The 16,291-nt window shown below is 49.8% G+C and overlaps 1 protein-coding gene across 2 annotated transcripts in view; it reads right to left on the bottom strand.

The window, feature by feature from the left end:
* The window catches only part of TEX10 (testis expressed 10), a 49,500-nt gene extending 33,713 nt beyond the window's left edge, over positions 1-15,787 (bottom strand). For both annotated transcript variants that reach the window (XM_060247791.1, XM_060247792.1), the window contains exon 1: positions 15,600-15,787. The gene's annotated coding sequence lies outside the window, so the exon portion shown is untranslated. The remainder of the gene's footprint in view (positions 1-15,599) is intronic.
* Between the last annotated feature and the right edge of the window lie 504 nt (positions 15,788-16,291).

Genomic DNA, 16,291 nt, shown 5'->3' with positions numbered 1-16,291 from the left:
TTAATAAGCTAGTTGTGATAATTTCATGCCAAGTAAAATAGTCCATGGTCAGATTTTATGTTGCTAAAAGTAACAGAATGACTTTCAATCAGGAAAAGAAAAAAGAAGTGCTAATGTAGCATTTTCTTTCAATTTTTCTGAAAATCCCCGGGGGTTTGGGGGGGGGGAAACCAGAAAAAAACTGGAGGGTTTTCAAAGCTTCAAAATTTCCAGAAATTTTACAACTCTAGTACAAATCCAATAAGAAAATTTAGAGCCTCAGAAAATATACACTATATATGAGATATCACCGTTCACAGCCCCATTCCCGTTATTAAAGCATCTTCCTGAACCTTCTTTTTCTTTTTTGCCATCATGCTGCAGCTGACTTATGACTGAAGAGTTTCCAAGGCAAGATATGCTCAGATGTGGCTTGCTATTGCCTCTCTATGCATAGCAACCCTGGCATTCCTTGGTGGTCTCTCATCCAAATGCCAGCCATGCTCAACCCTGCTTAGCTTCTGAGATCTGAAGAGATCGGACTAGCCTGAGCCACTCAGGTCTGGGTAATGCAACCCTACTACTTTAATAAAAACGTTATATATTACAGAGTTTGCAGAATACTAGACGTGTGGGTGGCCTCCTGGCTGACTTCCACTACAAAGAATTCACGTGTACAGCCTGGCTGATTTGCAAGATGGCACCAGGCCACGTTCAAATGGGCAGTAGTTGTGATGAGGCACTGGAGGAGACAAGGTACTGCAAATATGAGGAGAAAACACCAGCGGCGGGACTGGAAGGACGGTGGCAGGCACAGCTCTTATTTTGCTGCTGGGAGGTTTGCATTGGCAGATCCACGCGGGACCCACGCTGAGTCATATGGCTAAAGGCTCAGGGGGAGAGACGGCGCAAAGAGCACATTTTCCCAGTGGGTTTCTTCCTGAGTCCAGCAGGCATCCAATGCCAAAGAGAGGCTTCCCAAGCTGATTGGAGCGGCCTTAAAGGTTGAGCAGGGGTTTGATGGGAGAGGTCTGGCTCTCATCCAGTAAGCCACAGAAGTCAGGCAATGCCCCAAGGCCTGTACTGCATCACCAAGAGATTTGGAGACAGAATGCACCTTACTAGTTTGGTCAGTAGCTGATAACATCATCTAAACACAATGCTGTTTAAACAGAGTGATCAGACGAAAAAAAAACCTCCTGCGCTTCTTCCCCTCTCATGAGACCCAAGGATACTCTTGTCCCAGTGGTGTAAACTACAGCCAAGCGTTATACTTCTGAATCAGGTATGCTGGCTCCCTCCCTGGTAAGAGGAAACTTCAAGTCAGGGTTAACAATAGTTATGGTCAATGTAGAGATTTAATCCATAAACCTAGTTAAAGAGTTCTCTCTCTTTCTCCAAGTGTGTGCTTGGTTTCTGATCTATGAAAATTGTGTTGGGGGAAAAAACCCCTGTTCTTATAGACATATATCTGTATCCTGTTTCAGGAGGTAGTTTTGTTGGTCTGCAGCAGATCTGTCACACTTGAGTCCAGAAGAAGAAGAAGATATTGGATTTCTATCCCGCCCTCCACTCCGAAGAGTCTCAGAGCGGCTCCCAATCTCCTTTACCTTCCTCCCCCACAACAGACACTCTGTGAGGTGGGTGGGGCTGGAGAGGGCTCTCACAGCAGCTGCCCTTTCAAGGACAACCTCTGCTTGAGCTATGGCTGACCCAAGGCCATTCCAGCAGGTGCAAGTGGAGGAGTGGGGAATCAAACCCGGTTCTCCCAAATAAGAGTCCGCACACTTAACCATTACACCAAACTGGCTTCTCAGTAGAACCTGAGAAGTCAATATGATTTGGGGGGGGGGGGTGAGTTGGGTAGATAAGCTTTGGGAAGGAAAAGCTCCCTCGTTCAGATAGGAGATACAAAGCACATTGTAGGGTTACAAGATGTCCATTTTTTTCCAGGGCATGTCTTCTTTTCTGGTGTCCATCCTCTTTTGGGCTTTTTAAATAAAAACTGATGAAAATGTCCTCTCTTTCAGGGTTGGAAGGTTAGAAATATTTCTAGTTACCAGCAATGACCACAGTTTAAACTGTAGGGATATTGAAAATGAGATTTGTTACAGCTGGTGGTCTCTGCGAGGGGGGGGGGGAATTGTCTGCAGACCTTACCCCCCCACCCCTGTCCATGGCACTTTTGTGACGTGGGGAGCATCACTACAGCTACTGGAAGGCTCTTATATTGCCAGCAGAGCCCCAGGACTCCTGGGGCAAAATGATGGATGGTGATGAGGAAGATGAAGAAGATAATCTCTTAAACCCACAACTTCTCAGTCTCCTGCGTCAGAAGGCAACCAGATAGCTAACTGACAAACCAGATAACTAACTGCGAGAAGAGAAGGACAGTTTAAGGGGGTCCCCTGCCACTAGCAACACAGACCAAACTCAACACCTGGACTGTCTAGTGGGACACAGGTACAACTGGAATACTATCTGAGCTGAAGGAGTACCAGACCTCACAGGGACCAACATGACCGCCACCGGAACATGAAAGAAGACAAGCCGCTTCTGCAAGGAGCCCTGCATCCCAGACAAGAATACCAGGCTCCAGTGCTCCCAGCTGCTCACAGAGACAACCCCACCCTAGTAAGGGACACTGCGGCCCCTCCCACTTTTGTTGTCCCAGGAAACTCCCTTACTAACCCATGTGGGTTTGTCTGTCCCCCCCACTTAGACATTATTACTAATAAAGACATCTTTATGCAAAATGCATATCATTACTGTCTCTTTTGAAGCTCCCTGGAAAGGAGTATTTCTGGCGTGGGAGGGAGGCAGCAGGCAGCTTCTGCACTGGGGTGAGAGAGCCTGAGAAAGGATTTATATGGGGTATAAGCTCACCATCCAAAGCAGCCTCCAGGTGAACTGATACCTATCGCCTGGAGATCAGTGTTAACAGCAGGGGATCTCCAGACATTACTGGAGGTTGGCAACCCTCTCAGCCACACACGCCTTTAGAAGCCTCGCGGGGTGCCACGCCCTAAAGAGAGGGCTGACAAGAATCAGGACTGGACTGAACCCGCCTCGCTGTGAGGACAAAACACAAGCTTTCAGCCTGTGGGCGCCAACTACCCAGAACTCCTTGTAGTGCCTCAGCGTCCACCTGCCAAAGCAGCCACGGCCCCCAGATGAACTGATACCTGGTGGGGAGGGGTAGAGGAACGATGTTCAGAAATCTCCTTTAGGGTTGCCATGTCCAATTCAAGAAATATCTGGGGCCTTTGGGGGCGGAGCCAGGAGATATTGGGGGTGGAGCCAGGAGCAAAGTTGTGACAAGCATGATTGAACTCCAAAGGGACTGCACATCTTTTAAATGCCTTCCCTCCTTGGAAATAAAGGATAGGGGCACCTTCTTTGGGGGCTTATAGAATTGGGCTCCCTGGTCCAATCCTTTTGAAACTTGGAGGTGTTTTGGGGAGAAGCATTGGATGCTATGCTGCAAATGTGGTGCCTCTACATCAAAAAACAGCCCCAAGAGCCCCACATACCCGCAGATCAATTCTCCATTACACCCTATGGGACTCGGTATCCATAGGGAATAATGGAGCGAACAGCAGACATTTCGTCTCCCTCCCCTGTTTTCTGATGACTCTAAAGTGGGGAGAGGGGAGAGAAGAGTCCCCAAACCAGGGGATCCCCTGCCCTCACCTGGGGATCAGGCAAACCAGAAACCACAGCGTACAGATTAGTAAAATGAACAAGCACTGTGTAATTATATGCTGCAAATAAATGCTTTAAACATTCCACATCCACTTCTAATTAATCCAAAATTCATAATCAAAAATCCAGTGTTCAATCCAACCCTGGATACTCTGAAAACAAGGTACCAAATTCTGCTGTCCTTAACTTTCTTCTTGTTGACAGACACAGACAGTACCAATGATGAAGATTCCTTCCTGAGGTAGCAGTCCTCAATTCAACAGGTACAGCTACACGAGTCCTAGGTTCAAGTCATAAGAACATAAGAGAACGAAGCCATGTTGGATCAGGCCAATGGCCTCTCCAGTCCAACACTATCACACAGTGACCAAAAAACCAGGCGCCATCAGGAGGTCCATCAGTTGAACCAGGACACTAGAAGCCCTCCCACTCCCAGAGCACAATAATTTATGCAGCAGCTCCCCACTTTAATGCCAGTAGCTCACAAAGTAGATTTTTTACTCAGAGGACTCTGCAGCTTAGAGGGAACTTCTTGGCAACCCTTTGTTAGGTAGATTAATGACATAATAAGGCAGTTGTGTATGTAGCATAGTACAATAGGAATTCCTACTTATTTTTCTTTTATGTCCTACCCCTAATACCACCCACTGTAATAACTCATATGCTTCAGCCACTAAGAACATAAGAGAAGCCATGTTGGATCAAGCCATGGCCCATCCAATCCAACACTCTGTGTCACAGAAGAACATAAGAGAAGCCATGTTGGATCAAGCCATGGCCCATTCAATCCAACACTCTGTGTCACATAAGAACATAAGAGAAGCCATGTTGGATCAGGCAAGTGGCCCCTCCAGTCCAACACTCTGTGTCACATAAGAACATAAGAGAAGCCATGTTGGATCAAGCCATGGCCCATCCAATCCAACACTCTGTGTCACACAGTAGCCAAGAAAACCAGGTGCCACCAGGAGGTCCATCAGTGGGGCCAGGACACTAGAAGCCCTCCCAAGCACCAAGAATAGAGAGCATCACTGCCCCAGACAGAGTTCCATCTATAAGAGCATAAGAGAAACCATGTTGGATCAAGCCATGGCCCATCCAGTCCAACACTCTGTGTCACACAGTGACCAAAAAACCAGGCACCATGAGGAGGCCCATCAGTGGGGCCAGGACACTAGAAGCCCTCCTACTGTGCCCCCCCCGCAAGCACCAAGTATACAGAGCATCACTGCCCCAGACTCAGGCCTGAATGGCTCAGGCTAGTCCAGATCTCAGAAGCTAAGCAGGGTTAGAACATAAGAACATAAGAGAAGCCATGTTGGATCAGGCCAATGGCCCATCCAGTCCAACACTCTGTGTCACAGGAGAACATAAGAGAAGCCATGTTGGATCAGGCCAATGGCCCATCCAGTCCAACACTCTGTGTCACATAAGAACATAAGAGAAGCCATGTTGGATCAGGCCAATGGCCCATCCAGTCCAACACTCTGTGTCGCATAAGGACATAAGAGAAGCCCTGTTGGATCAGGCCAGTGGCCCATCCAGTCCAACACTCTGTGTCGCATAAGGACATAAGAGAAGCCCTGTTGGATCAGACCAGTGGCCCATCCAGTCCAACACTCTGTCACATAAGGACATAAGAGAAGCCCTGTTGCATCAGGCCAGTGGCCCATCCAGTCCAACACTCTGTGTCACAGAAGAACATAAGAGAAGCCATGCTGGATCAGGCCAATGGCCCATCCAGTCCAACACTCTGTGTCACAGAAGAATATAAGAGAAGCCATGCTGGATCAGGCCAATGGCCCATCCAGTCCAACACTCTGTGTCACAGAAGAACATAAGAGAAGCCATACTGGATCAGGCCAATGGCCCATCCAGTCCAACACTCTGTGTCACAGAAGAACATAAGAGAAGCCATGCTGGATCAGGCCAATGGCCCATCCAGTCCAACACTCTGTGTCACAGAAGAACATAAGAGAAGCCATGCTGGATCAGGCCAATGGCCCATCCAGTCCAACACTCTGTGTCACAGAAGAACATAAGAGAAGCCCTGTTGGATCAGGCCAGTGGCCCATCCAGAACAACACTCTGTGTCACAGAAGAACATAAGAGAAGCCATGCTGGATCAGGCCAATGGCCCATCCAGTCCAACACTCTGTGTCACATAAGAACATAAGAGAAGCCATGTTGGATCAGGCCAATGGCCCATCCAGTCCAACACTCTGTGTCACAGAAGAACATAAGAGAAGCCCTGTTGGATCAGGCCAGTGGCCCATCCAGACCAACACTCTGTGTCACAGAAGAACATAAGAGAAGCCATGCTGGATCAGGCCAATGGCCCATCCAGTCCAACACTCTGTGTCACAGAAGAACATAAGAGAAGCCATATTGGATCAGGCCAATGGCCTCTCCAGTCCAACACTCTGTGTCACAGAAGAACATAAGAGAAGCCCTGTTGGATCAGGCCAGTGGCCCATCCAGTCCAACACTCTGTGTCACATAAGAACATAAGAGAAGCCCTGTTGGATCAGGCCAATGGCCCATCCAGTCCAACACTCTGTGTCACATAAGAACATAAGAGAAGCCATGCTGGATCAGGCAAATGGCCCATCCAGTCCAACACTCTGTGTCACATAAGAACATAAGAGAAGCCATGTTGGATCAGGCCAATGGCCCATCCAGTCCTACACTCTGTGTCACATAAGAACATAAGAGAAGCCATGCTGGATCAGGCCAGTAGCCCATCCAATCCAACACTCTGTGTCACATAAGAACATAAGAGAAGCCATGCTGGATCAGGCCAATGGCCCATCCAGTCCAACACTCTGTGTCACAGAAGAACATAAGAGAAGCCATACTGGATCAGGCCAATGGCCCATCCAGTCCAACACTCTGTGTCACAGAAGAACATAAGAGAAGCCATGCTGGATCAGGCCAATGGCCCATCCAGTCCAACACTCTGTGTCACAGAAGAACATAAGAGAAGCCATGCTGGATCAGGCCAATGGCCCATCCAGTCCAACACTCTGTGTCACAGAAGAACATAAGAGAAGCCCTGTTGGATCAGGCCAATGGCCCATCCAGTCCTACACTCTGTGTCACATAAGAACATAAGAGAAGCCATGCTGGATAAGGCCAGTGGCCCATCCAATCCAACACTCTGTGTCACGTAAGAACATAAGAGAAGCCATGTTGGATCAGGCCAATGGCCCATCCAGTCCTACACTCTGTGTCACATAAGAACATAAGAGAAGCCATGTTGGATAAGGCCAGTGGCCCATCCAGTCCTACACTCTGTGTCACATAAGGACATAAGAGAAGCCATGTTGGATCAGGCCAATGGCCCATCCAGTCCTACACTCTGTGTCACATAAGAACATAAGAGAAGCCATGTTGGATCAGGCCAATGGCCCATCCAGTCCAACACTCTGTGTCACAGAAGAACATAAGAGAAGCCCTGTTGGATCAGGCCAGTGGCCCATCCAGACCAACACTCTGTGTCACAGAAGAACATAAGAGAAGCCATGCTGGATCAGGCCAATGGCCCATCCAGTCCAACACTCTGTGTCACAGAAGAACATAAGAGAAGCCATATTGGATCAGGCCAATGGCCTCTCCAGTCCAACACTCTGTGTCACAGAAGAACATAAGAGAAGCCCTGTTGGATCAGGCCAGTGGCCCATCCAGTCCAACACTCTGTGTCACATAAGAACATAAGAGAAGCCCTGTTGGATCAGGCCAATGGCCCATCCAGTCAAACACTCTGTGTCACATAAGAACATAAGAGAAGCCATGCTGGATCAGGCCAATGGCCCATCCAGTCCAACACTCTGTGTCACAGAAGAACATAAGAGAAGCCATGTTGGATCAGGCCAATGGCCCATCCAGTCCTACACTCTGTGTCACATAAGAACATAAGAGAAGCCATGCTGGATCAGGCCAATGGCCCATCCAGTCCAACACTCTGTGTCACAGAAGAACATAAGAGAAGCCATACTGGATCAGGCCAATGGCCCATCCAGTCCAACACTCTGTGTCACAGAAGAACATAAGAGAAGCCATGCTGGATCAGGCCAATGGCCCATCCAGTCCAACACTCTGTGTCACAGAAGAACATAAGAGAAGCCATGCTGGATCAGGCCAATGGCCCATGCAGTCCAACACTCTGTGTCACAGAAGAACATAAGAGAAGCCCTGTTGGATCAGGCCAGTGGCCCATCCAGACCAACACTCTGTGTCACAGAAGAACATAAGAGAAGCCATGCTGGATCAGGCCAATGGCCCATCCAGTCCAACACTCTGTGTCACATAAGAACATAAGAGAAGCCATGTTGGATCAGGCCAATGGCCCATCCAGTCCAACACTCTGTGTCACATAAGAACATAAGAGAAGCCATGCTGGATAAGGCCAGTGGCCCATCCAATCCAACACTCTGTGTCACATAAGAACATAAGAGAAGCCATGCTGGATCAGGCCAATGGCCCATCCAGTCCAACACTCTGTGTCACAGAAGAACATAAGAGAAGCCATACTGGATCAGGCCAATGGCCCATCCGGTCCAACACTCTGTGTCACAGAAGAACATAAGAGAAGCCATGCTGGATCAGGCCAATGGCCCATCCAGTCCAACACTCTGTGTCACAGAAGAACATAAGAGAAGCCATGCTGGATCAGGCCAATGGCCCATCCAGTCCAACACTCTGTGTCACAGAAGAACATAAGAGAAGCCCTGTTGGATCAGGCCAGTGGCCCATCCAGACCAACACTCTGTGTCACAGAAGAACATAAGAGAAGCCATGCTGGATCAGGCCAATGGCCCATCCAGTCCAACACTCTGTGTCACATAAGAACATAAGAGAAGCCATGTTGGATCAGGCCAATGGCCCATCCAGTCCAACACTCTGTGTCACAGAAGAACATAAGAGAAGCCCTGTTGGATCAGGCCAGTGGCCCATCCAGACCAACACTCTGTGTCACAGAAGAACATAAGAGAAGCCATATTGGATCAGGCCAATGGCCTCTCCAGTCCAACACTCTGTGTCACAGAAGAACATAAGAGAAGCCCTGTTGGATCAGGCCAGTGGCCCATCCAGTCCAACACTCTGTGTCACATAAGAACATAAGAGAAGCCCTGTTGGATCAGGCCAATGGCCCATCCAGTCCAACACTCTGTGTCACATAAGAACATAAGAGAAGCCATGCTGGATCAGGCCAATGGCCCATCCAGTCCAACACTCTGTGTCACATAAGAACATAAGAGAAGCCATGTTGGATCAGGCCAATGGCCCATCCAGTCCTACACTCTGTGTCACATAAGAACATAAGAGAAGCCATGCTGGATCAGGCCAGTGGCCCATCCAATCCAACACTCTGTGTCACATAAGAACATAAGAGAAGCCATGCTGGATCAGGCCAATGGCCCATCCAGTCCAACACTCTGTGTCACAGAAGAACATAAGAGAAGCCATACTGGATCAGGCCAATGGCCCATCCAGTCCAACACTCTGTGTCACAGAAGAACATAAGAGAAGCCATGCTGGATCAGGCCAATGGCCCATCCAGTCCAACACTCTGTGTCACAGAAGAACATAAGAGAAGCCATGCTGGATCAGGCCAATGGCCCATCCAGTCCAACACTCTGTGTCACAGAAGAACATAAGAGAAGCCCTGTTGGATCAGGCCAATGGCCCATCCAGTCCTACACTCTGTGTCACATAAGAACATAAGAGAAGCCATGCTGGATAAGGCCAGTGGCCCATCCAATCCAACACTCTGTGTCACATAAGAAAATAAGAGAAGCCATGCTGGATCAGGCCAATGGCCCATCCAGTCCAACACTCTGTGTCACAGAAGAACATAAGAGAAGCCATACTGGATCAGGCCAATGGCCCATCCAGTCCAACACTCTGTGTCACATAAGAACATAAGAGAAGCCCTGTTGGATCAGGCCAATGGCCCATCCAGTCCAACACTCTGTGTCACATAAGAACATAAGAGAAGCCATGTTGGATAAGGCCAGTGGCCCATCCAATCCAACACTCTGTGTCACATAAGAACATAAGAGAAGCCATGTTGGATCAGGCCAGTGGCCCATCCAGTCCTACACTCTGTGTCACATAAGAACATAAGAGAAGCCATGCTGGATAAGGCCAGTGGCCCATCCAATCCAACACTCTGTGTCACATAAGAACATAAGAGAAGCCCTGTTGGATCAGGCCAATGGCCCATCCAGTCCAACACTCTGTGTCACATAAGAACATAAGAGAAGCCCTGTTGGATCAGGCCAATGGCCCATCCAGTCCAACACTCTGTGTCACATAAGAACATAAGAGAAGCCCTGTTGGATCAGGCCAGTGACCCATCCAGACCAACACTCTGTGTCACATAAGAACATAAGAGAAGCCCTGTTGGATCAGGCCAAAGGCCCATCCAGACCAACACTCTGTGTCACATAAGAACATAAGAGAAGCCATGTTGGATCAGGCCAGTGACCCATCCAGTCCAACACTCTGTGTCACATAAGAACATAAGGAAGCCATGTTGGATCAGGCCAAAGGCCCATCCAGTCCAACACTCTGTGTCACATAAGAACATAAGAGAAGCCATGTTGGATCAGGCCAGTGGCCCATCCAGTCCAACACTCTGTGTCACATAAGAACATAAGAGAAGCCCTGTTGCATCAGGCCAATGGCCCATCCAGTCCAACACTCTGTGTCACAGAAGAACATAAGAGAAGCCATGTTGGATCAGGCCAATGGCCCATCCAGTCCAACACTCTGTGTCACTTAAGAACATAAGAGAAGCCCTGTTGGATCAGGCCAGTGGCCCATCCAGACCAACACTCTGTGTCACAGAAGAACATAAGAGAAGCCATGCTGGATCAGGCCAATGGCCCATCCAGTCCAACACTCTGTGTCACAGAAGAACATAAGAGAAGCCATGTTGGATCAGGCCAATGGCCCATCCAGTCCAACACTCTGTGTCACAGAAGAACATAAGAGAAGCCATGCTGGATCAGGCCAATGGCCCATCCAGTCCAACACTCTGTGTCACAGAAGAACATAAGAGAAGCCCTGTTGGATCAGGCCAATGGCCCATCCAGTCCTACACTCTGTGTCACATAAGAACATAAGAGAAGCCATGCTGGATAAGGCCAGTGGCCCATCCAATCCAACACTCTGTGTCACATAAGAAAATAAGAGAAGCCATGCTGGATCAGGCCAATGGCCCATCCAGTCCAACACTCTGTGTCACAGAAGAACATAAGAGAAGCCATACTGGATCAGGCCAATGGCCCATCCAGTCCAACACTCTGTGTCACATAAGAACATAAGAGAAGCCCTGTTGGATCAGGCCAATGGCCCATCCAGTCCAACACTCTGTGTCACATAAGAACATAAGAGAAGCCATGTTGGATAAGGCCAGTGGCCCATCCAATCCAACACTCTGTGTCACATAAGAACATAAGAGAAGCCATGTTGGATCAGGCCAGTGGCCCATCCAGTCCTACACTCTGTGTCACATAAGAACATAAGAGAAGCCATGCTGGATAAGGCCAGTGGCCCATCCAATCCAACACTCTGTGTCACATAAGAACATAAGAGAAGCCCTGTTGGATCAGGCCAATGGCCCATCCAGTCCAACACTCTGTGTCACATAAGAACATAAGAGAAGCCCTGTTGGATCAGGCCAATGGCCCATCCAGTCCAACACTCTGTGTCACATAAGAACATAAGAGAAGCCCTGTTGGATCAGGCCAGTGACCCATCCAGACCAACACTCTGTGTCACATAAGAACATAAGAGAAGCCCTGTTGGATCAGGCCAAAGGCCCATCCAGACCAACACTCTGTGTCACATAAGAACATAAGAGAAGCCATGTTGGATCAGGCCAGTGACCCATCCAGTCCAACACTCTGTGTCACATAAGAACATAAGGAAGCCATGTTGGATCAGGCCAAAGGCCCATCCAGTCCAACACTCTGTGTCACATAAGAACATAAGAGAAGCCATGTTGGATCAGGCCAGTGGCCCATCCAGTCCAACACTCTGTGTCACATAAGAACATAAGAGAAGCCCTGTTGCATCAGGCCAATGGCCCATCCAGTCCAACACTCTGTGTCACAGAAGAACATAAGAGAAGCCATGTTGGATCAGGCCAATGGCCCATCCAGTCCAACACTCTGTGTCACTTAAGAACATAAGAGAAGCCCTGTTGGATCAGGCCAATGGCCCATCCAGTCCAACATTCTGTGTCACATAAGAACATAAGAGAAGCCCTGTTGGATCAGGCCAATGGCCCATCCAGTCCAACACTCTGTGTCACATAAGAACATAAGAGAAGCCCTGTTGGATCAGGCCAATGGCCCATCCAGTCCAACACTCTGTGTCACATAAGAACATAAGAGAAGCCCTGTTGGATCAGGCCAGTGACCCATCCAGACCAACACTCTGTGTCACAGAAGAACATAAGAGAAGCCATGTTGGATCAGGCCAATGGCCCATCCAGTCCAACACTCTGTGTCACATAAGAACATAAGAGAAGCCATGTTAGATCAGGCCAAAGGCCCATCCAGTCCAACACTCTGTGTCACAGAAGAACATAAGAGAAGCCCTGTTGGATCAGGCCAATGGCCCATCCAGTCCAACACTCTGTGTCACAGAAGAACATAAGAGAAGCCCTGTTGGATGAGGCCAATGGCCCATCCAGTCCAACACTCTGTGTCACAGAAGAACATAAGAGAAGCCATGTTAGATCAGGCCAAAGGCCCATCCAGACCAACACTCTGTGTCACATAAGAACATAAGAGAAGCCATGTTGGATCAGGCCAGTGACCCATCCAGTCCAACACTCTGTGTCACATAAGAACATAAGGAAGCCATGTTGGATCAGGCCAAAGGCCCATCCAGTCCAACACTCTGTGTCACATAAGAACATAAGAGAAGCCATGTTGGATCAGGCCAGTGGCCCATCCAGTCCAACACTCTGTGTCACATAAGAACATAAGAGAAGCCCTGTTGCATCAGGCCAATGGCCCATCCAGTCCAACACTCTGTGTCACATAAGAACATAAGAGAAGCCATGCTGGATCAGGCCAATGGCCCATCCAGTCCAACACTCTGTGTCACAGAAGAACATAAGAGAAGCCATACTGGATCAGGCCAGTGGCCCATCCAGTCCAACACTCTGTGTCACATAAGAACATAAGAGAAGCCCTTTTGCATCAGGCCAATGGCCCATCCAGTCCAACACTCTGTGTCACAGAAGAACATAAGAGAAGCCCTGTTGGATCAGGCCAATGGCCCATCCAGTCCAACACTCTGTGTCACAGAAGAACATAAGAGAAGCCATGTTAGATCAGGCCAAAGGCCCATCCAGACCAACACTCTGTGTCACATAAGAACATAAGAGAAGCCATGTTAGATCAGGCCAAAGGCCCATCCAGACCAACACTCTGTGTCACAGAAGAACATAAGAGAAGCCCTGTTGGATCAGGCCAATGGCCCATCCAGTCCAACACTCTGTGTCACAGAAGAACATAAGAGAAGCCCTGTTGGATGAGGCCAATGGCCCATCCAGTCCAACACTCTGTGTCACAGAAGAACATAAGAGAAGCCATGTTAGATCAGGCCAAAGGCCCATCCAGACCAACACTCTGTGTCACATAAGAACATAAGAGAAGCCATGTTGGATCAGGCCAGTGACCCATCCAGTCCAACACTCTGTGTCACATAAGAACATAAGGAAGCCATGTTGGATCAGGCCAAAGGCCCATCCAGTCCAACACTCTGTGTCACATAAGAACATAAGAGAAGCCATGTTGGATCAGGCCAGTGGCCCATCCAGTCCAACACTCTGTGTCACATAAGAACATAAGAGAAGCCCTGTTGCATCAGGCCAATGGCCCATCCAGTCCAACACTCTGTGTCACATAAGAACATAAGAGAAGCCATGCTGGATCAGGCCAATGGCCCATCCAGTCCAACACTCTGTGTCACAGAAGAACATAAGAGAAGCCATACTGGATCAGGCCAGTGGCCCATCCAGTCCAACACTCTGTGTCACATAAGAACATAAGAGAAGCCCTTTTGCATCAGGCCAATGGCCCATCCAGTCCAACACTCTGTGTCACAGAAGAACATAAGAGAAGCCCTGTTGGATCAGGCCAATGGCCCATCCAGTCCAACACTCTGTGTCACAGAAGAACATAAGAGAAGCCATGTTAGATCAGGCCAAAGGCCCATCCAGACCAACACTCTGTGTCACATAAGAACATAAGAGAAGCCATGTTAGATCAGGCCAAAGGCCCATCCAGACCAACACTCTGTGTCACATAAGAGAAGCCATGTTGGATCAGGCCAACGACCCATCCAGTCCAACACTCTGTGTCACATAAGAACATAAGGAAGCCATGTTGGATCAGGCCAAAGGCCCATCCAGTCCAACACTCTGTGTCACATAAGAACATAAGAGAAGCCATGTTGGATCAGGCCAGTGGCCCATCCAGTCCAACACTCTGTGTCACATAAGAACATAAGAGAAGCCCTGTTGCATCAGGCCAATGGCCCATCCAGTCCAACACTCTGTGTCACATAAGAACATAAGAGAAGCCATGCTGGATCAGGCCAATGGCCCATCCAGTCCAACACTCTGTGTCACAGAAGAACATAAGAGAAGCCATACTGGATCAGGCCAGTGGCCCATCCAGTCCAACACTCTGTGTCACATAAGAACATAAGAGAAGCCCTTTTGCATCAGGCCAATGGCCCATCCAGTCCAACACTCTGTGTCACAGAAGAACATAAGAGAAGCCCTGTTGGATCAGGCCAATGGCCCATCCAGTCCAACACTCTGTGTCACAGAAGAACATAAGAGAAGCCATGTTAGATCAGGCCAAAGGCCCATCCAGACCAACACTCTGTGTCACATAAGAACATAAGAGAAGCCATGTTAGATCAGGCCAAAGGCCCATCCAGACCAACACTCTGTGTCACATAAGAACATAAGAGAAGCCATGTTGGATCAGGCCAACGACCCATCCAGTCCAACACTCTGTGTCACATAAGAACATAAGGAAGCCATGTTGGATCAGGCCAAAGGCCCATCCAGTCCAACACTCTGTGTCACATAAGAACATAAGAGAAGCCATGTTGGATCAGGCCAACGACCCATCCAGTCCAACACTCTGTGTCACATAAGAACATAAGGAAGCCATGTTGGATCAGGCCAAAGGCCCATCCAGTCCAACACTCTGTGTCACATAAGAACATAAGAGAAGCCCTGTTGCATCAGGCCAATGGCCCATCCAGTCCAACACTCTGTGTCACACAGTGACCAAAAAATCAGGCGCCACCAGGAGGTCCACCATTGGGGCCACGGCACCAGAAGCCCTCCCACTGTGTCCCACCCCAGCACCCCAGAATACAGAGCATCACTGCCCCAGAGAGAGTTCCAACAATACTCTATGGCTAATAGCCACTGATGGACCTCTGCTCCATTTGCTTATCCAATCCCCTCTTGAAGCCGGCTATGCTTGTAGCTGCCCCCACCTCCTGTGGCAGTGAGTTCCCCGTGTCAATCACCCTTTGGTGCCACTTCAACTGGCCGCTTTTCCTTAACTGGGGACTGGCAACCCTTCCCTGGCTCTCCAGCGCGTAAAAGGGCGCCCGCCTTCCCCGCCACGGCCGTCGGGAGACGAAGGCTGAGCCAACCGTCACGGGCTGCTGCGGTCGCCTGAGTGAGGCGCGCGGCGCGACTGCCCGACAAGGCGGGTGGTTTTCAAAAAGGCGGGGAAAGAGCGCCAATCCGGCCTCCCGCGCTGACCCGCCGGCTCCAGGGTCCTCGGGGCGAGGAGGGGGGCTGAGGCGGGGGCGGGCCGGGCCTTCTCCCGCCCCCTTCCCCACCAAGCACTCACCTGCGGGCCTGCGTCGCGCGCCGGCCTCCGACCCACGAAACCGCCACCCACGCGGCGCCCAACGGCCAGTCCCCTCACGGCTCCGGCCGCCTCCCCGGAAGTCGCCCCGCCTCCCCGGAAGTCGCTACAACCGCTCTGCAGGGCACGTGACTCCGCCTGAGCTCGGGAATGGCGGGTTCCTCTCTTTCTCCCGCCCTGGTGGGGAATAGGCGCGAGAAAGAGCGCGGCTCTTACCCGCCCTCTGACGCCCCCTGCTGGAGCGGAAGGAAAGGGATGCGGCGGGATCTACTGCGCACGCGCCGTTGTCGAGCCACGGGAAGCGAAGCTCTCCCGCGCCGCAGACCGGGGTTGCCACCTCTGGGAGAAATTCCTGGAGATTTGGAGGTGCAGCCTGGAGAGGGCGCAGTTTGGCCAGGGGTTGACCCCAAGAGCGGGGTACAACAATCCCATAGAGTAGTGATGCCATCAATGTTCCCCCTAAGCTGCAGTCTTGTGAGCAAAAATTCTACTTTGTGAGCTACTAGCATGAAAGTTGTGAGCTACGCATAAATTAGTGTGCTCTGGGGTCATCCTTTCTGAGCCAAGACAAAAATGTGAGCTGGAGGCTAAAAATCTGTGACGGAACACTGGTTGCCATCTCTGGGCTGGCAAATGGGGTGTGGGGGAGAAGCAAGAGGAGGATGGAGTTTAGG

Source organism: Heteronotia binoei, chromosome 10, assembly GCF_032191835.1.
Source record: "Heteronotia binoei isolate CCM8104 ecotype False Entrance Well chromosome 10, APGP_CSIRO_Hbin_v1, whole genome shotgun sequence".
NCBI lineage: Eukaryota > Metazoa > Chordata > Lepidosauria > Squamata > Gekkonidae > Heteronotia > Heteronotia binoei.
Note: the sequence above shows the minus strand (reverse complement) of the source record. Positions and strands in the feature narration are given on the sequence as shown.